The following is a 23,555-nucleotide window of genomic DNA, read 5'->3' as shown; positions in this document are numbered from 1 at the left end:
TCGCGGCCGCTGAAAACGAATCTGGCATTTTTTTTTTTTTTTTTACAAAGGCATCACCACATTATCAAGGCCCAGAGGCCACTCAAGGATAAGGGTTAAAGAGTGTACAGTAGAAGTTGGTCAATATAGTAATCATTAGTAATGAAAATTTGGTAAATTTAATAACTTATATGGAACGGCTCATCAAGAACTTATTTACTTTAGACTTGAACAAAACCATATTGTAGTCAGCCGGAAAGCAGGAAAACGGAAGACAATTCCACAGGCGTGCAGTTCTAAGAAAGAAGCTTTGTTCATGGAATCTACGTTTAGGTTTAGGCACAGATAAAGAGTGGGGGAAATTATTGATAGTGTTTACAGCTAGACGAGTGTTTCTTGTGAAAGTTTGGCGAGGGGGGACCATAGATTGAAGCTCAGTTGAACACTTTCCATGAAAATAACGATACATCAGAGACAAACTCGCAACATCTCTTCTGTGAGATAGAGGTTGCAAGGAGGAGAAAAGGACATCTCCTACGAGGCTACGAAGTCTATTTTGAACTCTATCAAGGCAGGACAAGTTCTTTCTAGCAGCTCCTGCCCAGATGTGGCAACAGTATTCCATCCTTGGACGTACCTGGCTCTTATATAGATAGAGAATAGCATCAGCAGTGAGATATCTACTGGATCGATAGAAAGATCCCACCATTTTTCCAGCGGCCTTGGCAACAGATTTGATATACGTGTTCCATTTAAGATCAGGAGTAATGGTCAAACCCGTCGCAAATTTATCGTTTGCATGGTATTAACCTCTGGACCCTGGGACTATTTTGCGCCATTTCGTCGCTTTCGTTAACGCTTTTCTTACATGATGATGCGTTCGCGTAGTAAAGTGACTTGTCACATCTCGGAGGAATCTTTAGCGGACATTTGTAATTAGAAAGTTTTCACAAAAAATGTTCATTTTTTTGTATTTTAACGTAGTTTTTCCTGCTTTTTAATTGATCTAGAAGATTAAGTTTTTATGAGCGGTTTACAAAAACATGTTTTTCGTTCTTTTTCTTTTTTTTTTTTTTTTTTTTTTTGAACTGAGGTATTACATTATAGAACTTGTAAATTTTTTAACAGGTGTTTCTGTTTCTGCAGCTTAATTAACCGTTTTTCTGTAAGTAACTCGCCGGCATGACCCGAGCAGAAGAACCGTTTAATATTTCACACAAATTCTGTTTACATTGGGGAGGGGAGCAGCCAGACAACACTCCCTGCTTCTCCACCGTCTCCCTCTCAATGTAAACAGAATTTGTGTGAAATATTAAACTGCCCTTCTGCTCAGTTAATGTCGGCATGTTAAAAAAAACAAAAAAAGGGTTAATCAACCCCCAGAACCACCTGTTAAAAAATTTACAAGTTCTTATGGAAAACCGGTTAATTAAACTGCAGAAGCACCTGTTAAAAACTATCCAAGTTATATAATTGAATATCCCCCCCTCCAAAAATAAGAACGAAAAACATAAAAATATGGTTTTGTAAACCACTTATAAAAACGTAATCTTTTAAATCAATCAAAAAGTATTAAAAACTATGTAACACAAAAAATGAACCAGATTTTTTTTTTTAACTTTCTTATTTCAAATGTCCACTAAAGATTATTCCACGATGTGACAAGTCACTTTACTACACGAACGTATCATGTAAGAAAAGCGTTAACGAAAGCGTTGAAATGATACACAATAGTCCCAGGATCTAGGGGTTAATACCATGCAAACGGTAAATTTGCGATGGGTTTAAATGATAGATTCATTTTCAGCGGTCTGGATAATCCCTAACAACACAAACTAGAAAGGTCGATTGTGTGTTGCAGTTAAAATAAAATCTTATTTTATGACTCTTCCCAATTTGAAAAGAATTTGGAAGTCTTTAAGCTATCGAATAGAAAGTAATTGTTGGTATTATTCATAAATTTTTTGGAAGCTTTTTACATCCAGTAATTTTATAAAAAGAGATTAAACTGACATTCCGATATCGGATTCAGTTATAGTTTTACAATAATTTCGTTCAATTCAAAATATGACTAAAATTATTTAGTCAAATGTCAATAATTAATAATAACTAAATTTAATTTTGAAAATCCTATTTAAAAATGATAATGAATGAGTAAAAAAAAATAAAAAAAGACAAAAATGAAAGTATTCATGGAAATCGCGGCTAAGTACACCTAATTTTTAAATAAAATAAGTAATTACATTTTTTATATTAGTTTCGCTTAACTGGGATGGATATTTACCTATTACTAACCCTAAGTCTGTGTGGCAAGCTCCCACACTTATAGAATAGTGTATATATATATATATATATATATATATATATATATATATATATATATATAATTAAATAATAATTATTCTTTTATACCTACAGACACTAGTGTTTCATGCTTATGCAATCATCAGTGTAGGGATGACAATTACTACCAGTCGGGAGATTCAAACCCAGCCATGAAGCCACAAATCATTACCTCAAAGCCACCAAACAATTGTCTCCAAAATAAGGGGTTTTAATAATTAATAAACGTACAATTTGCAGAGTGCAGACATTAGACAATCCAGAGCGTTTTAACAGCAGAAGTCACGAATGTTGCATAAACGCTTGTTGACTGTCTCTTAGTTTATAATTTTCAGGCAGTGCTCATTCTTAAGTATTCTTAAAAGAGCTTTATTATTATAATCAAATAATAATTATTATTATAATTAAATAATTATTATTATTATAATTAAATAATAATTATTCTTTATGTGACCTACATTGGTTGGATTTTACATTAATACCGGTTATAATACAGCTTTTATTATTTTAACAATCCCGGGCAATTCCCTATTGCCTTGCTGACTCAATTTGTTATGTCGATGATGAAACCGAAAACAAGGAAAAATAACTTCAGCTAGCATATTTGGGATTGATAATAATATATTAATACTAACATTATCTTGATAATAATATATTAGTACCAGCATTATCTTGATAATAATATATTAGTACTAACATTATCTTGATAATAATATATTAATACTAACATTATCTTGATAATAATATATTAGTACCAGCATTATCTTGATAATAATATATTAGTACTAACATTATCTTGATAATAATATATTAATACTAACATTATCTTGATAATAATATATTAATACTAACATTATCTTGATAATAATATATTAGTACTAACATTATCTTGATAATAATATATTAGTACCAGCATTATCTTGATAATAATATATTAGTACTAACATTATCTTGATAATAATATATTAGTACTAACATTATCTTGATAATAATATATTAATACTAACATTATCTTGATAATAATATATTAATACTAACATTATCTTGATAATAATATATTAGTACCAGCATTATCTTGATAATAATATTTTAATACTAACATTATCTTGATAATAATATATTAATACTAACATTATCTTGATAATAATATATTAATACTAACATTATCTTGATAATAATATATTAGTACTAACATTATCTTGATAATAATATATTAATACTAACATTATCTTGATAATAATATTTTACTACTAACATTATCTTGATAATAATATATTAATACTAACATTATCTTGATAATAATATATTAATACTAACATTATCTTTATAATAATATATTAATACTAACATTATCTTGATAATAATATATTAATACTAACATTATCTTGATAATAATATATTAGTACCAGCATTATCTTGATAATAATATTTTAATACTAACATTATCTTGATAATAATATTTTAATACTAACATTATCTTGATAATAATATTTTAATACTAACATTATCTTGATAATAATATTTTAATACTAACATTATCTTGATAATAATATATTAGTACTAACATTATCTTGATAATAATATATTAGTACTAACATTATCTTGATAATAATATATTAATACTAACATTATCTTGATAATAATATATTAATACTAACATTATCTTGATAATAATATATTAGTACCAGCATTATCTTGATAATAATATTTTAATACTAACATTATCTTGATAATAATATATTAATACTTACATTATCTTGATAATAATATATTAATACTAACATTATCTTGATAATAATATATTAGTACTAACATTATCTTGATAATAATATATTAATACTAACATTATCTTGATAATAATATTTTACTACTAACATTATCTTGATAATAATATTTTAATACTAACATTATCTTGATAATAATATTTTAATACTAACATTATCTTTATAATAATATATTAATACTAACATTATCTTGATAATAATATATTAATACTAACATTATCTTGATAATAATATATTAGTACCAGCATTATCTTGATAATAATATATTAATACTAACATTATCTTGATAATAATATTTTAATACTAACATTATCTTGATAATAATATATTAATACTAACATTATCTTGATAATAATATATTAATACTAACATTATCTTGATAATAATATATTAATACTAACATTATCTTGATAATAATATATTAGTACCAGCATTATCTTGATAATAATATTTTAATACTAACATTATCTTGATAATAATATATTAATACTAACATTATCTTGATAATAATATATTAATACTAACATTATCTTGATAATAATATATTAATACTAACATTATCTTGATAATAATATATTAGTACCAGCATTATCTTGATAATAATATTTTAATACTAACATTATCTTGATAATAATATATTAATACTAACATTATCTTGATAATAATATATTAATACTAACATTATCTTGATAATAATATATTAGTACTAACATTATCTTGATAATAATATATTAATACTAACATTATCTTGATAATAATATTTTACTACTAACATTATCTTGATAATAATATATTAATACTAACATTATCTTGATAATAATATATTAATACTAACATTATCTTTATAATAATATATTAATACTAACATTATCTTGATAATAATATATTAATACTAACATTATCTTGATAATAATATATTAGTACCAGCATTATCTTGATAATAATATTTTAATACTAACATTATCTTGATAATAATATTTTAATACTAACATTATCTTGATAATAATATATTAGTACTAACATTATCTTGATAATAATATATTAATACTAACATTATCTTGATAATAATATATTAATACTAACATTATCTTGATAATAATATATTAGTACCAGCATTATCTTGATAATAATATTTTAATACTTACATTATCTTGATAATAATATTTTAATACTAACATTATCTTGATAATAATATATTAGTACCAGCATTATCTTGATAATAATATTTTAATACTAACATTATCTTGATAATAATATTTTAATACTAACATTATCTTGATAATAATATATTAGTACTAACATTATCTTGATAATAATATATTAGTACTAACATTATCTTGATAATAATATATTAATACTAACATTATCTTGATAATAATATTTTAATACTAACATTATCTTGATAATAATATTTTAATACTAACATTATCTTGATAATAATATATTAATACTAACATTATCTTGATAATAATACCAAGGACTTCTCAGCGTGAGAACACCTCGATAGAAAATTACCTTGAGAAGCAATTATGTACACTTGGCACCGAACCAATCAGAAGAGAAGGAGATACGATGCAGTGATCACAGATTGGCTAGAATGGACCTGAGAGTCTAATCCCTAACCCAATCACCTCATTATATTAGCTTATGCACAAATGATTTTAGAGAGAACACAGAAGAGATCAGAGTTGATTTTGAGTTTTAGAGAATAAATATTCGCCGATGTTGAGTATCGCTGTCATCTCTTCTCCCTCTAACAAGCCACAAAACTCCTGGTTGAGTACGTCATATTATGGTACTTACAGAAAAATAACTTTGTGGCTAAAACTTCCATGCTGTTAGAAACAATTCATCACTTTGACGCTATCGCTGACAGAAGCCTCCCCTTACCCCGTATAAGCAACTGATGGTGACAACATTCAAAAAGAAGAAAGAAAAGACGAACTCACTTATTTGTGGTTGCTGATTATTCCATCCATATCGAGATTTATGTTACATGAAAAAGCTATTTCTCCAAAAGGACTATTAGCATCACTGTTGCAATATTTTTGACTAATGAGGGGTATAGTCCCTCACAGTCAGGAGATTCTATTTATAAACGATGTTGCTATGAACTGACGAATCAAATTAATTCACATTCTGCTGATCATCTGTAAATTTGGGACATTTTTGTTGGAATTTTCAATGTGATATAGATTTTAATCGCTATCATATTACAATCCTGTGAAAGTTATTAGCTAATGTAAATGTCTCCTCTCATCACCTAGGACATAAGCTAACCAACCCTCTTCTCTATTGTTTTAGAGTGTAGAGTGAACAGCATTCTTTAGTGGAACTTGGAGGATGCACTCAGACTACATCAAGATCGTCAGTCTCTTCGCCAATTCCTCATCGACTAGGGAAAGGTGTGCTACTCATCTATGCTGTTCTACGACTACACATCGTCCGAATCTCGCCACTTCTGAAAGCAACTCATTACACCTGAATAAATAATGAGCGACAAAATTGAAGTCACCTGCCCAGTTACTGGATGTGGCTGGAAATCCCAGAAACTCCCTGAATCCCTCAGTAACATGCTCATTACCTCCATAAACCTTCATGCCCAAACTGCCCATCCAGCCCCGATGGCCAACCCCCAACAACCAGCAGCTCCCAGGCTTAAACTCAAGTCCCCATCTATTGGTGCTGAAAGCATCCCCGATCAATGGTCATCCTTCAAGCGACAATGGTCAATATATAAGATTTTGCATGGCTATCACTGATGCTATGTGCGCTTCGGCCCTCTTTCACTGCTGTGATGAGGACCTCATGAATGACCTCTTGAGAGACTTGCAGGAAGATGTGTCATCAATGACCGAGGCAGACCTCCTTGCTGCTATAAGGCGCCTGGCAGTCAGGGAGGACAGCACTCTGGTCCACCGCATCAAGCTCAGTAGGATGATACAGGCCCCTGGTACCCCTATCAGAACCTTCCTTGCCACTCTCAGGGGTCAGTCCAACTTATGCCAGTACACAGCAAGGTGTAAGGAACCGGGCTGTGGCCACACTTATGATTATAGCAGTGAGATTATTAGGGATAATCTCATTCGTGGTATTGCTGATCCAGAGATCCAGAGATTCTTTCTGATCTGTTGGGTGATCCCAAAACAAACCGAACCCTGGAGGAAATTGTTGTCTATATAGCCCAGAAGGAACAGGGTAAATCCACCAGGGCAGCTGTTGGAGAAACTGTCAAACGAATGCTGATGGATAACAACTCAGCAGGCGGGTCCATCAATGTGGATAAGTTTCAACGGGCGATGCTAATATACCACAACTCCATCGACCCAGAGACGAAGGCATCTCCTGCTCTTATAGTTTTCGGATGACCCATTAGAGATCCCATCCCGATTCCAATGGGTCGGTACTGCCCCCACCCCACATGGTCTGAAACGCTTGTAAACAGGGAGAAGGCACTAGCAAAACGTCATTCCCTTGAGCATGAAAAGTGGAGCGAGCATACAAGATCTTTGCCCCCTCTAATCATGGGGGATCACGTGTATATTCAAAACCTAACTGGAAATCACCCTAAACGCTGGGAACGAACAGGCACAGTTGTGGAGGTGAGACAATTTCACCAATATGTGGTCAAGATAGATGGCTCTGGGAGACTTACGCTCAGAAACCGACAACACCTTCGGAAATTCAAGCCTTTCAGAACCACAACTAATGAAGACGTGATAGAGTCCTTCCTACCAGTCACCAGGCTGCCGGAAGACGCCTCTGTCAGCACCATACCAGGGGCGTCAGAGAATTCTCCTGCCACCCTGCCAGAAGTCCATGCTAGTAATCCAACAGATAGTCCCATACGTAAGTCCAGCAATAAAGATTTTTATGACGTGCCATTGAGCCATTCTGAGATCCTTCCAACTACCCCTCATGCTTCTAACCCAGCTAGAGATTCTGCCACTCCCAAGAACGCTGGAGCTGGAAATGACACCGCCCCCAAGAACATGCATACAATTTCCAAGAAGGCCCCCAGGGCCTTGAGCCGACTGATGCCACACAACGCTCCTGGTGCTTCAGAGACTGCACCAGCGAGTAGGTTGCGGCCCCGGCGAACCAAGACCAGTGATTCCATCACAGTGTATATAGCTTCAGAGGACTTTTGTACAGGATTTTTTTGTCGTGCCCGCAAAAAACTCACCGTGGGTGGGGGAGATAGCTAATGTAAATGTCTCCTCTCATCACCTAGGACATAAGCTCACCAACCCTCTTCTCTATTGTTTCAGAGTGTAGAGTGAACAGCATTCTTTTTCACGTCACTCACCCGAAATTCCTCGTGAACTTGTGAGGGAGAGGAATGCATGTCGAGCAGGTTTAAATTACAGTTGTTTATGAGCAAATACTTTTTGAAATGGGACCTTTCAGTTTTTGCGCAGTTGAGAATAGTCTTAACAGCGCTCATTGTGATATAAATGGAAGAAACTGTCAGCGGCTGAATTGGGTTCAACATCAGAATTTTGATTGTCCATGCTCATGTTGTGAAAAAGAACGCTCAGCATTCTTTAGTGGAACTTGGAGGACGCACTCCGAATACATCAAGATCGTCAGTCTCTTCGCCCATTCCTCGTCGGCTAGGGAAAGGTGTGCTACTCATCTAGTTATAGGAGTTGTCTCCCTTTTGACAGTTTCAGATTTATGATTTTTTTCAATGACACAAGCTTTCCTTTTGTTTATGCAAACGAGTAATTCCGCGTATTTTGTGTTAACATGTGAATAAAGACAGTCTCTCTTGTCTGTGTGTGTTAAAACTAAAGCATGCTACGTTTTAATTGATTTCTTTTGTCAACGTCAATATGATTTCCAGTGTGAATCTTGTTAAAAACAAGCACGGTATGTTTTTTATGTAATTCAATTTTAACCAATAATTATTTGGTATTTCTACTTTTTTGCGAGAATTCTGATGATGAAAACAATAGTATTTTTGTTTCTAATTTGATGCTTTTAAAAAAAACAATAAGCAAAAGCAAAAAAATGTTCATAAAAATAGTCTACTCAACAGTAACAACAAGCCATCGATCATCATATCTTATTGTTGGCATTGGTTTCCCTGATATTTTTCTAGTCAGAATTCTTTCTAGAAAGATATCAGGAATTACAGGAGGGATCACAAGAAGGTGTCCATCATCTTAAGTGGAAGTGATTTTTGGAATGAACATGATTCAAACTTGGGGCACACAGGTTGTCAGTCAGTGTCATTAACCACTTGATGACCGTCTACAGGATTAAATTCACTTGATGGAAAGAGTGAATAAGAACAAAAAAGATGGCTATCGCTAAGACAAGCGATGCCTATTTGGCTTAGTCTTGAAAAGACCAAAGTTATAGATAGGAAGAGAACAGTTAGTAGGAAGAGAGTTCCACAAACTTGCAGTTCTTGTAAAAAAGCTACTGGGATCGGAAGCCGAATTATAATGAGGTATGAAAACAGGGAATTGATGGAAACTATTAAACCAATGAGTTAATAAAGGCAAAATAAAGGAAGCAGGAAATAGATCAGACAATTCTGAAGAACATATGCTGTAGAAAGAGTGTGACCAATGAAATTACAGATATGTTTTTGCACCTTACCACGAACCATGAAATGGGATAGAGATTGATTAGTACAAATGTGACAACAGTACGCAATACCTGGTTTGATAGTAGACTTGTAGAAATAGAGAATAACATCAGATGTGAGAAAGTGTTCAGAGCAATTGAAAGAACCAATTTTATGAAAAGCAGAAAAAAGCAACGGATTTAATATACGAGATACCAGCAGGCCGCCTGGCATTGCCCGGTCATAAAATATGTCTAAATATGATATTTTGATTAATGCAGATTTTGTATTCAGTATTATATTGTATTCAACCCGATATATTGCAATGATTTAAAAAGTTTTTTTTAAAAATGACTCATGCGCCACCGCCGAGAATCAAAACCAAAACGATTTACTTTTTCCTTTGGTGTTAATAATGCCTCAGCTGTGAAGAAATGTTTGCTGCATGGCTAAAAATTAAAATATGAACCAATAGCTATTATGTTACGCATGCATATTTGTAATGGCGTCGTTCGACCTTCACTCACAAATTCCATTTTTTTCAATTTTTACACTTTTGCACTGATTTTCCTCAACTAAAACCCAAATATAAAGTTTCACATGGGTTCGAATGCCCTGTATATTAAGTTTCATGTCTTTAAACAAAAAACTTACAGACGAGTTGTAGGCAAAATTTTTTAAACAAATATATTCACGCATAACAAATATATATAGAAAGGGGTTTGTGTTTACTATAAACTTTTTACGCAAATATTACACAAGTATAAATCATGTAGAATATCTGCATGAATATAATTACACGTAATAGTTAACTAAAGATGATCATCCCATAAGAAAACCGGAAAAACTAAATAGGAATTAATTAAAATGAATGTTTAAAAGAATATGCAAATTTGCTAGATCGTTTGCAGATGAATGCAATTCCATAAACCATATATAACAAAGTTGTATTTTCTTTTTAAATAAATAGAAAAAAAGGGTTTTTAATATGAATATCAACGCAAAAAAAAAAAATTTATAGGAGTATAGATTTGGTGAGAAAGAAAAACCAAGATGTTTCAGGTCGATTTATCCTCAAGAGGAGAGCCATCTATGAACATCCCAGAAAGATGTGATGGGAGGAGGAGGAGGACAAAAAGAAATTTACGAAAAAGCAAATATTTATCGCACATGTGACAAGGGTAAAAATAAAAATATACACAAGGAAGAATACAACAGCATGCAAGAAAAAATGACTATGGACACCAGTGATAACGTTTTAAAGTTAATTTTATTATAAAAATTAAACTATGGTGGGGGAGAATGAGATTAACCAAAAATAAAAAACAAATTATGAGGGTGTGGAAGGGGTATCTTAATCTGAAAATGCTAACGAGAAATATATTGATACGAAAAAATACATAAATACAAACAAAACAATGGCAAAATGAACTTGCCAACTTTATATATGAGAGAGAGGTATGCAGCGAGGATTTACAGTTTTTACTTTTCTTTTTTTTTCTTTTCTGCTCATTTCTTTCGCAGTTAATGGGGGGGGGAGAGGTCGACATTATCTGTTGTCGTTGTTGGGTGGAAATTTTCCACATGCGCTCGTCTCGGCAGGTTGGCCGAGTGTTCCCCACTCGGCGGATCGACTTTCAGTACTCTTCTTATCCTCCTCTTTTTTCTTGGTTTGCTTAGTAACTAGCAGGGTACATTTTTTGCCGGCCTAAAATTAAATTTTTTCATTTTTGTTTAAATACATAATCCAATTTATATACATTATATATATATATATATATATATATATACTAGCAAAAGTAGCTGTCGTTGACTGGGTTCAAAAACAGTCTACAGAAAATGGACTCTGATTTATTAAAGTATGATAGGTTATGAAAAGGAAGGGTTGTAAAGAGATAGCTTCGAATTTGGGGGTATCAAAACCAAAGCAAAATATTATGAAAGTAAAAATAAAATAGATAAACCCCATAATTTATTATACCATACCTGTTCACACTCAAACACTTATCACAATATTCTGTGGATCTATATTAAAAAACTTTGTTAAACTTTGTGACATATTTCCATTCTATGGAGGTCAGGCGTGTATGAACACCCCATAATTTTATTATACCATATTTCTTCAAACGGAAACATAATTATCAAAGTATACTTACGCAGATAGATATTAAAAGTCTTTATTAAAGTTTGTGCCTATTTCCATTCTATGGAGGCCAGGCACGAATGCAGACCCCCACAATTTTATTATACCATCCCTATTTAAGTTAAAACATACTTATCAAAGTATTATTATGTATATCTATATTAAAAACACTTGTAAACATTGTTTTTTTAATTTTTTAATTTTTTATTTCCATACTTTGTGGACCAGGTGCTTACGCAGACCCTACAATTTTAATGAATCATCATTATGCCAGATCAAACATACCCATTCCTGTGTCTCGATACATCTTCTATCATTATATGTGATCAATTTTCTATAATAGTCAACCATATAGGAGCCTATTCGTGACCAGAAACACACACAGACGTTCAGCTTATATATATATATATATATATATATATATATATATATATATATATATATCAGATTAACAAGAAGGTTCTTGCGGATTTAACTTTTAAATTCAGATAAACATATCTCGGCTGAAACAAAAATTTATTAATTAAAAGAAGCACCATCAGAATCAACACATTTTTGCCAACGCAAAACAAGTGTATTTATGTCAGCAACATAAAAATCTTACGTTCTGGTGGCGATGAAGCTGCTGAAGGCGTTTTTGATACCACTTAGGTTTTTTAACCATTTCTCATGCATAAAGTGGTAATTGGTAGGTTAGAGGTCTGGAGAGTATGGTGGATGAGGCAGAGTTTCATAGCCCAATTCGTTCAACTTCTGTCGGGTCAGTTTAGCAACGTGTGGTCGAGAGGAGAATTGGGCCTTCTCTGTTGACTAATGCTGGGTGTTGTTGTCGAAGTTTCTGATGCATTTTATCCATTTGTTGACAGTACTTTGCCATCGTAATGGTTTCACCTGCATTAAAAAGAACTGTAATCGGTGAGACTAGGTGCAGAGCACAATACAGCATGACCTTCTTTTGGTGCAATAAGTCAAAACCGGCCGTTAAATGGGTCGTTCTTGTTGCGTAAAAGAAGGGAAGATGACACTTCATCATAGCGTTTCTTTTAATTGTTGTTCAATCTGTGAGGCACCCATTCATCAAGTTTTTTTGTCTTTCCAATTCCTCTCAAGTGGTTGGAAATTTTTGTCTAACTTAAAAGCAAGGCATGAGGTGTTTATTATTGCATCTCATCTGTTGCACCCTCGTTAGTAAAGCAATGCCAATCGGACTATGCAGGTGATTGATGTGTTGCATATTTATGAATGACCCTAAAAATATAATGGATTTATAAAGTCAGACAACCATCTCAAACTTACTCTACCTTTTTTATAGTTGTTTCAATCCAAACATGGCACAGGGCCACTTAGACATGAGGGTCAACTATTTGGGACAAGATTTGCAGGGATACTATTTATGGAGTTGAGCAGCGAGATATCTGTTCACATTACACTTGAACTTCTGCATGTCAGGACAGTCAGGGAAGCAGGGGCCAGGAGGGAATTCCAAAGTGTAGCAGTCCAAGAGAAAAGCTTTATGACATCTAGAGATCTCTACAGTGTAGGGGTGGGATTTTGCTGCTTGTCGGGTTTGTCAAGGGTATTGCTGTTGAGCGATTACTAATGATCGGAGTTTGTCAGAGCACTTGTCATTGAAATACGTGTAAAACAGGCAACAAGGATGCCATGTTTCAGTAATGAAACAGAGGTTGGAGTTTAGTTGATAGTTCAGGACCTGTTAGGTTGACGACTCTTTCTTGAACCCTGTCTAGGAGTGAGAGACTAGTGGCAGATGCATTAGCCCAGATGTGGCAGCAATACTCCATGCATGGGTGAACTTTGGCCTTCAGAAAAAATTCTTTATCCTAAATAAAAGGCGATTTTTTTTAAATCATCAGAATAATAATGATAATTATGCATGTAATAATAATGATAATTATGTATGTAATAATAATGATAATTATGTATGGAAAATTAAATTATTGACGTAATTCTATAATTTTTTATGACTATTCATGTGAACACTGATTATACATAAGTTTTCCCCATCATAATTGATTTCTGATCTTTATACATAACGATATTTTTTTTTCATTGATGATAGATGTTAGCAGATTAAGTGAGCTGTCTAGCCAATATTAGGCTTTTGTATGGCAATAAAGCCACCAGAATCTAGCCTATTGTTGAGACGGTTTGTTCCCTATTGGCTGAGGTATACGAATCTGCACCTGTGCATTCCTACACCCAGGCTTTGCTTTCTCACACTTTGAAAAGTGCTTAGAGTATTGCTAATCTCCTGAGGCGTCCTTACTGGGGAATTTTAATGGGGTTACTCAAGCATTTTATTTTAGGTCAGAGTACTTTTCCTTTCCAATCCCTACTTTCCCACCCTTGTATCACATCTTCCAGCTGTGAAAGGAAGGTAAATACATCCTGTTTTTCTTTGACTGAATGGGTTATCTCCCTTTGATCAAGTTTAATACAGGGTGACCCAAAAAAAAAAACCAGCTAAATGGAGACCATTTAGAACATATGGTGTAGAACGGAGAAAAAAAGGCCAAAGACCCTAGTGTTTTGATGTGATGTCTTGAATATAATAAACTAGTTATGACCAAAGTTTCATTTCATTCGGACAAAATACTAAGAAACGGGGCCTAATTAGAGTTGGGGCCCTTTTTTTTGGGGGGGGGGGTCACCCTGTATTTACAAGTGGTATAGATATAATCTGAAACTATGGTGCTTATTGCATAAAAAGGTAAGGGTGGGAGTGAAGGGAGATGCAGAGGGAAGTGACTCATAGACAAAATCTTAAGCAGGTGGTGGTGGTGGGAGGAAGATGTCAGTTTTTATGTAGTATTCACTGAACCAGATATTTCTTTAATTTTTTTTTAGATAAACGTTGAATTAATTATGGAATTTTATTTCTCATCACGTACGGTAAAAAGAAATGTAAATGTTCAAGTCTCAAAATCATACAGCGTCTACTATGAGCATGTTATTCATACAGCTGTGTACCTAGCTATTAAGCCTGCCATAGTGATATGGGACAAGAAGGAGAAAGAAGCCACCTTAGTAGAAGTTAGTGTCGCTAATGATGCTGGGTGAACAGGGCTGAGATAGAAAAGATAACGAAATACCAAGGAATTATATACGACATGAAAAGAAATTTTACGAAGATCTCCACCATTCCAGTAATTATAGGAGTAAACGAACTCATGAAAAGAAATTTTACGAAGCTCTCCACCATTCTAGTTAATTATAGGAGTAAACGAACTCATGAAAAGAAATTTTACGAAGATCTCCACCATTCTAGTTAATTATAGGAGTAAACGAACTCATGAAAAGAAATTTTACGAAGATCTCCACCATTCTAGTTAATTATAGGAGTAAACGAACTCATGAAAAGAAATTTTACGAAGATCTCCACCATTCTAGTTAATTATAGGAGTAAACGAACTCATGAAAAGAAATTTTACGAAGATCTCCACCATTCTAGTTAATTATAGGAGTAAACGAACTCATGAAAAGAAATTTTACGAAGATCTCCACCATTCTAGTTAATTATAGGAGTAAACGAACTCATGAAAAGAAATTTTACGAAGATCTCCACCATTCTAGTTAATTATAGGAGTAAACGAACTCATGAAAAGAAATTTTACGAAGCTCTCCACCATTCTAGTTAATTATAGGAGTAAACGAACTCATGAAAAGAAATTTTACGAAGATCTCCACCATTCTAGTTAATTATAGGAGTAAACGAACTCATGAAAAGAAATTTTACGAAGATCTCCACCATTCCAGTAATTATAGGAGTAAACGAACTCATGAAAAGAAATTTTACGAAGATCTCCACCATTCCAGTAATTATAGGAGTAAACGAACTCATGAAAAGAAATTTTACGAAGATCTCCACCATTCCAGTAATTATAGGAGTAAACGAACTCATGAAAAGAAATTTTACGAAGATCTCCACCATTCCAGTAATTATAGGAGTAAACGAACTCATGAAAAGAAATTTTACGAAGATCTCCACCATTCTAGTTAATTATAGGAGTAAACGAACTCATGAAAAGAAATTTTACGAAGATCTCCACCATTCCAGTAATTATAGGAGTAAACGAACTCATGAAAAGAAATTTTACGAAGATCTCCACCATTCTAGTTAATTATAGGAGTAAACGAACTCATGAAAAGAAATTTTACGAAGATCTCCACCATTCCAGTAATTATAGGAGTAAACGAACTCATGAAAAGAAATTTTACGAAGATCTCCACCATTCCAGTAATTATAGGAGTAAACGAACTCATGAAAAGAAATTTTACGAAGATCTCCACCATTCTAGTTAATTATAGGAGTAAACGAACTCATGAAAAGAAATTTTACGAAGCTCTCCACCATTCTAGTTAATTATAGGAGTAAACGAACTCATGAAAAGAAATTTTACGAAGATCTCCACCATTCTAGTTAATTATAGGAGTAAACGAACTCATGAAAAGAAATTTTACGAAGATCTCCACCATTCCAGTAATTATAGGAGTAAACGAACTCATGAAAAGAAATTTTACGAAGATCTCCACCATTCCAGTAATTATAGGAGTAAACGAACTCATGAAAAGAAATTTTACGAAGATCTCCACCATTCCAGTAATTATAGGAGTAAACGAACTCATGAAAAGAAATTTTACGAAGATCTCCACCATTCCAGTAATTATAGGAGTAAACGAACTCATGAAAAGAAATTTTACGAAGATCTCCACCATTCTAGTTAATTATAGGAGTAAACGAACTCATGAAAAGAAATTTTACGAAGATCTCCACCATTCCAGTAATTATAGGAGTAAACGAACTCATGAAAAGAAATTTTACGAAGATCTCCACCATTCTAGTTAATTATAGGAGTAAACGAACTCATGAAAAGAAATTTTACGAAGATCTCCACCATTCCAGTAATTATAGGAGTAAACGAACTCATGAAAAGAAATTTTACGAAGATCTCCACCATTCCAGTAATTATAGGAGTAAACGAACTCATGAAAAGAAATTTTACGAAGATCTCCACCATTCTAGTTAATTATAGGAGTAAACGAACTCATGAAAAGAAATTTTACGAAGCTCTCCACCATTCTAGTTAATTATAGGAGTAAACGAACTCATGAAAAGAAATTTTACGAAGATCTCCACCATTCTAGTTAATTATAGGAGTAAACGAACTCATGAAAAGAAATTTTACGAAGATCTCCACCATTCTAGTTAATTATAGGAGTAAACGAACTCATGAAAAGAAATTTTACGAAGATCTCCACCATTCTAGTTAATTATAGGAGTAAACGAACTCATGAAAAGAAATTTTACGAAGCTCTCCACCATTCTAGTTAATTATAGGAGTAAACGAACTCATGAAAAGAAATTTTACGAAGATCTCCACCATTCTAGTTAATTATAGGAGTAAACGAACTCATGAAAAGAAATTTTACGAAGATCTCCACCATTCCAGTAATTATAGGAGTAAACGAACTCATGAAAAGAAATTTTACGAAGATCTCCACCATTCCAGTAATTATAGGAGTAAACGAACTCATGAAAAGAAATTTTACGAAGATCTCCACCATTCCAGTAATTATAGGAGTAAACGAACTCATGAAAAGAAATTTTACGAAGATCTCCACCATTCTAGTTAATTATAGGAGTAAACGAACTCATGAAAAGAAATTTTACGAAGATCTCCACCATTCCAGTAATTATAGGAGTAAACGAACTCATGAAAAGAAATTTTACGAAGATCTCCACCATTCTAGTTAATTATAGGAGTAAACGAACTCATGAAAAGAAATTTTACGAAGATCTCCACCATTCCAGTAATTATAGGAGTAAACGAACTCATGAAAAGAAATTTTACGAAGATCTCCACCATTCCAGTAATTATAGGAGTAAACGAACTCATGAAAAGAAATTTTACGAAGATCTCCACCATTCTAGTTAATTATAGGAGTAAACGAACTCATGAAAAGAAATTTTACGAAGCTCTCCACCATTCTAGTTAATTATAGGAGTAAACGAACTCATGAAAAGAAATTTTACGAAGATCTCCACCATTCTAGTTAATTATAGGAGTAAACGAACTCATGAAAAGAAATTTTACGAAGATCTCCACCATTCCAGTAATTATAGGAGTAAACGAACTCATGAAAAGAAATTTTACGAAGATCTCCACCATTCCAGTAATTATAGGAGTAAACGAACTCATGAAAAGAAATTTTACGAAGATCTCCACCATTCCAGTAATTATAGGAGTAAACGAACTCATGAAAAGAAATTTTACGAAGATCTCCACCATTCCAGTAATTATAGGAGTAAACGAACTCATGAAAAGAAATTTTACGAAGATCTCCACCATTCCAGTAATTATAGGAGTAAACGAACTCATGAAAAGAAATTTTACGAAGCTCTCCACCATTCTAGTTAATTATAGGAGTAAACGAACTCATGAAAAGAAATTTTACGAAGATCTCCACCATTCTAGTTAATTATAGGAGTAAACGAACTCATGAAAAGAAATTTTACGAAGATCTCCACCATTCTAGTTAATTATAGGAGTAAACGAACTCATGAAAAGAAATTTTACGAAGATCTCCACCATTCTAGTTAATTATAGGAGTAAACGAACTCATGAAAAGAAATTTTACGAAGATCTCCACCATTCTAGTTAATTATAGGAGTAAACGAACTCATGAAAAGAAATTTTACGAAGATCTCCACCATTCTAGTTAATTATAGGAGTAAACGAACTCATGAAAAGAAATTTTACGAAGCTCTCCACCATTCTAGTTAATTATAGGAGTAAACGAACTCATGAAAAGAAATTTTACGAAGATCTCCACCATTCTAGTTAATTATAGGAGTAAACGAACTCATGAAAAGAAATTTTACGAAGATCTCCACCATTCCAGTAATTATAGGAGTAAACGAACTCATGAAAAGAAATTTTACGAAGATCTCCACCATTCCAGTAATTATAGGAGTAAACGAACTCATGAAAAGAAATTTTACGAAGATCTCCACCATTCCAGTAATTATAGGAGTAAACGAACTCATGAAAAGAAATTTTACGAAGATCTCCACCATTCCAGTAATTATAGGAGTAAACGAACTCATGAAAAGAAATTTTACGAAGATCTCCACCATTCCAGTAATTATAGGAGTAAACGAACTCATGAAAAGAAATTTTACGAAGATCTCCACCATTCCAGTAATTATAGGAGTAAACGAACTCATGAAAAGAAATTTTACGAAGATCTCCACCATTCCAGTAATTATAGGAGTAAACGAACTCATGAAAAGAAATTTTACGAAGATCTCCACCATTCTAGTAATTATAGGAGTAAACGAACTCATGAAAAGAAATTTTACGAAGCTCTCCACCATTCTAGTTAATTATAGGAGTAAACGAACTCATGAAAAGAAATTTTACGAAGCTCTCCACCATTCTAGTTAATTATAGGAGTAAACGAACTCATGAAAAGAAATTTTACGAAGATCTCCACCATTCCAGTAATTATAGGAGTAAACGAACTCATGAAAAGAAATTTTACGAAGCTCTCCACCATTCTAGTTAATTATAGGAGTAAACGAACTCATGAAAAGAAATTTTACGAAGATCTCCACCATTCCAGTAATTATAGGAATAAACGAACTCATGAAAAAAGAATTTCAAGCAAATACCTGGCAAATATACTGAGTGAACCAAATGCAAGAGAGATACAAACAATTGCACTTAAAGGGACGGTTAGAATCTTTAAAAGATCTCTCGGTTAGAATGTATGAGGTAGTGGGTGAATGTCTAGCATCCGGTAGAATGCCCCAACTCCAGCTAGAACAAAATGATAAATTTTTTAAAAAGCTACTGTTTGTCGGGCACAGGAGACTTGAAACTGCTAACAAGATCGCAAGTGTTTTGTTGAGATTGAAGGAACAGACCTGGCTGCAATCTATTACTAATGGGGTATAGTTGCTTAACCGACACCCAAGAAAATATCAATACTTACGTCATCAACAGCGAGTTTCACCGAACACTTCCAAGACTCGCAAACAATCACAAGTTTTGCTTTTGGGTGGAAAGGAGTATTGCAGTTTATGGACTGTGCTGAAATAATAATTTTATTAGTTAGAAAGCTATTCTTAACAGGAGAGGCACTTTGTCATAAAGCCATTCTTAACATGGGGATGGTGGGAGCTCTGTTAACTATGAAGTGTATTTTATTTGGCTTTCTCTGTTCGTAGTTGGAATTGCTATGATTTGCCAACGTCACGCATGCAAATCTTTGGGTGTCTATTAAACATCATCACCACTAATGGATATTTAGTATCTGAAGTCAAAACTGTTACTTCCATATCTTGTAATATTCAACTCAATTTGCTGTACATTTTCAGGCTTTCAATGCTCAATTAATGGAGTGGCTTAGTAGAGTATCTGTTTCAGTGTCATGATACCATCCTCCCAGGCATTACCTCCTCATTTGGGAGAAGTAGAATGTTTATTCCTCATTTATATTAACAAAATCTGCCAGCAAATATAATAGCAGGATACAATGGAATTAAATTGCAATAACACAAACTAAAACAAAAAACATAAGTTCATATAATAAAAAAAGTGCCAATAATCAAACATTTCACAGCAAAACAGAAAAGAGTTCAAAATAAAGTAAAATCATAATCAAATATGAGTACATGAGCAATTAATAGGATTTTCAAGGTAAATTCGATTTTTATGGAATCTTTTGCTTCTTAAATTATGAAATGAAAGCACAGGATATTAATTAAACTACCTCCCCACCTATTGTTATGAATTGCTTCCTATATATTAACGTTATTTTTTTTCAGCATGGTTCTTAACTAACAAGAAACTAAATATGTTTTTTTTTACAAAAGAATCACTACATATCCAAGCCCAGAGGTCATTCGAGGATAAGGGTTTATGTGTGTATGGTAGTCAGTGGAACAGTAGTGTAGTAATCGTTTGTGGTAGAAATTTGGTATAATTAGATTATTTACAAAGACGGTTCAATAATTTGTTTATATTGGACTTGAAGATGACAATATTGTAGTTAGCTGAATAAGCAGCCCAGCAGAACAGTTCCATAAGCGTGCAGTTCTAGGAATCCACATTTAGATTTAGGCATCAATAAAGAGTGGGGGAAATAGTCTTTTTGGCAAAATGAGTAATTCTTTTTGTGAAAAATTGGCAAGGGTGGAACAATAGAGCAGAGACGGGCTCGCAATGTCTCTTCTGTGGGATAGAGGTTGCAGAGAACAGAAAAGAGCATCACCTACTAGATTACAAAGTCAGTTTTGAACTCTGTCAAGGCAGGATAAGATGCTCCAAGCAGCTACACCCCAGATGTGGCAACAGTACTCCATCTTAGGATGTACTTGGCTCTCATACAGGTAAACAATTGCATTGGCAGTGAGATATCGACTGAAGCAGTAGAATGATCCAACCATTTTTCCATTTTGCAACCACTTGACAACAGATTTAATGTATGTGCTCCATTTCAGATCAGGAGTGAAGGTCAGACCAAAGAGCTTGTCTAAACATGGAGCGTCCGCAAGGTGAGAAGCGTTCATTTCATTTGGAGCCAGATGTGGGTTAGGGTCAGAGTGTTGATGATGGAAAGAGAGAAGCTTGGTTTTAAATGTATTAAAATTAACCAGCCACCTTTTTCTCCATTGCGCCACATGCCCAAGATCAGAGGATGGGGAATCAGCGAGATCTTGGCCATTTCCGCCCTTTGAAGTGTTGTCACAGGTGGTAGTGTCGTCTGCACAAATGTCTATAAACGATCTAAAAATGTGATTTGGGAGATCATTGATAAAGATCAGGAAGAGAGTTGGACCTAGGATGGAACCCTGAGGGACGCCAGCATTAATACTGATTTCTGATTAGTGCCCATCAACTACTACTCTTATGAACCTATCAGAGAAGACATTTCCAGCTATACCATAGCTTGTGTAGTAGACGTTCATGCCACAGTCTATCAAAAGTCTTTGATATGTCATTGCCCTAGAAACGACGCCTGTGCCAAGAGATACACTAATTCTGTGAGATATCGCTGTTAGCACATCAGCTGTAGATCTGACAAAATGGAAACCATATTGCATGACACTGGGTAGGTTGTTTTTACTGAGGAGGTTGACCACTCTTTTGTCTAACATGAATTCACGTAACTTACTCATGACACACAAGAACTGATTAGTCTGTTTAAGGAAATGACTGATTGAATGTTTAAATATGGAGCAAACTTATGAGGTTTTCCAAGGTGTTGGGAAGCATTTCTTCTTAAGATAACATTGAAAAAAAGGAAATGTATAGAAAATAAAATATTACGGATCAAGTAAAGATTAGATACCCCGTAGCAGACGACAAAGATAGGCGAACAATTCAAGGGACACCGGTTGTTCGACCTTGACATTGCCGTTAGTTGTTTGTAAACTTGTAAACAGGTCAAATAGCAGACATATTCGAATGTTCGCAAGCAAGATTTTTTTAAAATATATTTACAAAACTTTTAAAGATTTAAAAGAAAATATATATTTACAAAACATTTCTTTAATATTAAATATTTACAAAACTTTTAAGGATTTTTATTTACGCAAAACTTTTTAATGTAAGTAACAAAACGAACATATTTAAACAAAATATATTTAAATAAATGGGTGTTTTTCTGAGTACGTTCTTTTTTTATATATTTACAGAACTTTTAATAAAACTATTATTATTATTATTATTAATAATAATAATAATAATAATAATAATAATAATAAATGGTAATTTTTTTACGACGTGCCCCAGCATATTATAAACACTCAATCCTCCCTATGCCATTTGTCAAAGGCAGCATGCGTTCCGCAGATTCAACCGACATAAGTCCAGCTCAAATAAACAGAAGTTTATAGAAGCTAGAAATAATTGTAAGAGAGTGATAGACACAGCTAAGTCAGATTACTCTGATACCACCAGAAAGCGCATCGAAGCACAGAAATTAGGAACCCGGGATTTTTGGAAAATCTACAACAGCGTAGTTAATAATGGACAGTCAATTATTCCCCCACTAACAAACAATCATGAGGTTGCTTGCACGGCAACTGACAAGGCTAATCTGCTTGCCAGTCGGTTTGCCTCAAACTCCACACTGAACTCGGTACACCACTCACTCCCTGATTTTCCTCTGCGAACAGACGCCACACTTGACGACTTGAAAATCACCCCTTCTCAGGTACATGCTATTATAAAAAACCTAGACACCTCTAAAGCATGTGGACCAGATCTCATCCCGGCTGTGCTATTAAAAAAATGCTCTGCCGAGGTTGCTCCAGTTCTGTCCAAACTTTACAATAAATGCCTTAACGAATCTTGTTTTCCCGACTGCTGGAAAACCGCCTCTGTGGTACCAGTCTTCAAGAATTCTGGTGAAAGAACTGACCCACTAAATTATCGCCCCATTAGCCTCCTCCCGCTTTTCGCCAAAATATTTGAGTCCTTAGTTAATAAAGCCCTAGTCCAGCACCTAACAGCTGCTAAACTCTTGACTGACAAACAATATGGATTCAGGCAAGCCCGTTCAACAGCAGATATCTTAACTGTAGTTTCTGAACGTATATACCGTTCATTGGATAAAACAGGGGAGGGTAGAGCGGTGGCCCTTGATATATCTAAGGCTTTTGACAGGGTATGGCACGATGGTCTTCTAAGGA

At 33.6% G+C, this 23,555-nt stretch overlaps 1 protein-coding gene across 3 annotated transcripts in view; it reads right to left on the bottom strand.

Moving 5' to 3' along the window:
* The window catches only part of LOC145283486 (RING finger protein 145-like), a 72,975-nt gene that overhangs the window by 39,968 nt on the left and 9,452 nt on the right, over positions 1-23,555 (bottom strand). For 2 of the 3 annotated variants that reach the window (XM_080132309.1, XM_080132310.1), the window contains one exon: positions 19,850-19,947. The exons of the other annotated variant lie outside the window; for it this stretch is intronic. The gene's annotated coding sequence lies outside the window, so the exon portion shown is untranslated. The remainder of the gene's footprint in view (positions 1-19,849; positions 19,948-23,555) is intronic. 3 annotated transcript variants of the gene reach the window in all.

The sequence above is a fragment of the Euprymna scolopes genome, chromosome 8 (assembly GCF_053919585.1).
Source record: "Euprymna scolopes isolate OS-2025 chromosome 8, ASM5391958v1, whole genome shotgun sequence".
Lineage (NCBI taxonomy): Eukaryota > Metazoa > Mollusca > Cephalopoda > Sepiida > Sepiolidae > Euprymna > Euprymna scolopes.
Note: the sequence above shows the minus strand (reverse complement) of the source record. Positions and strands in the feature narration are given on the sequence as shown.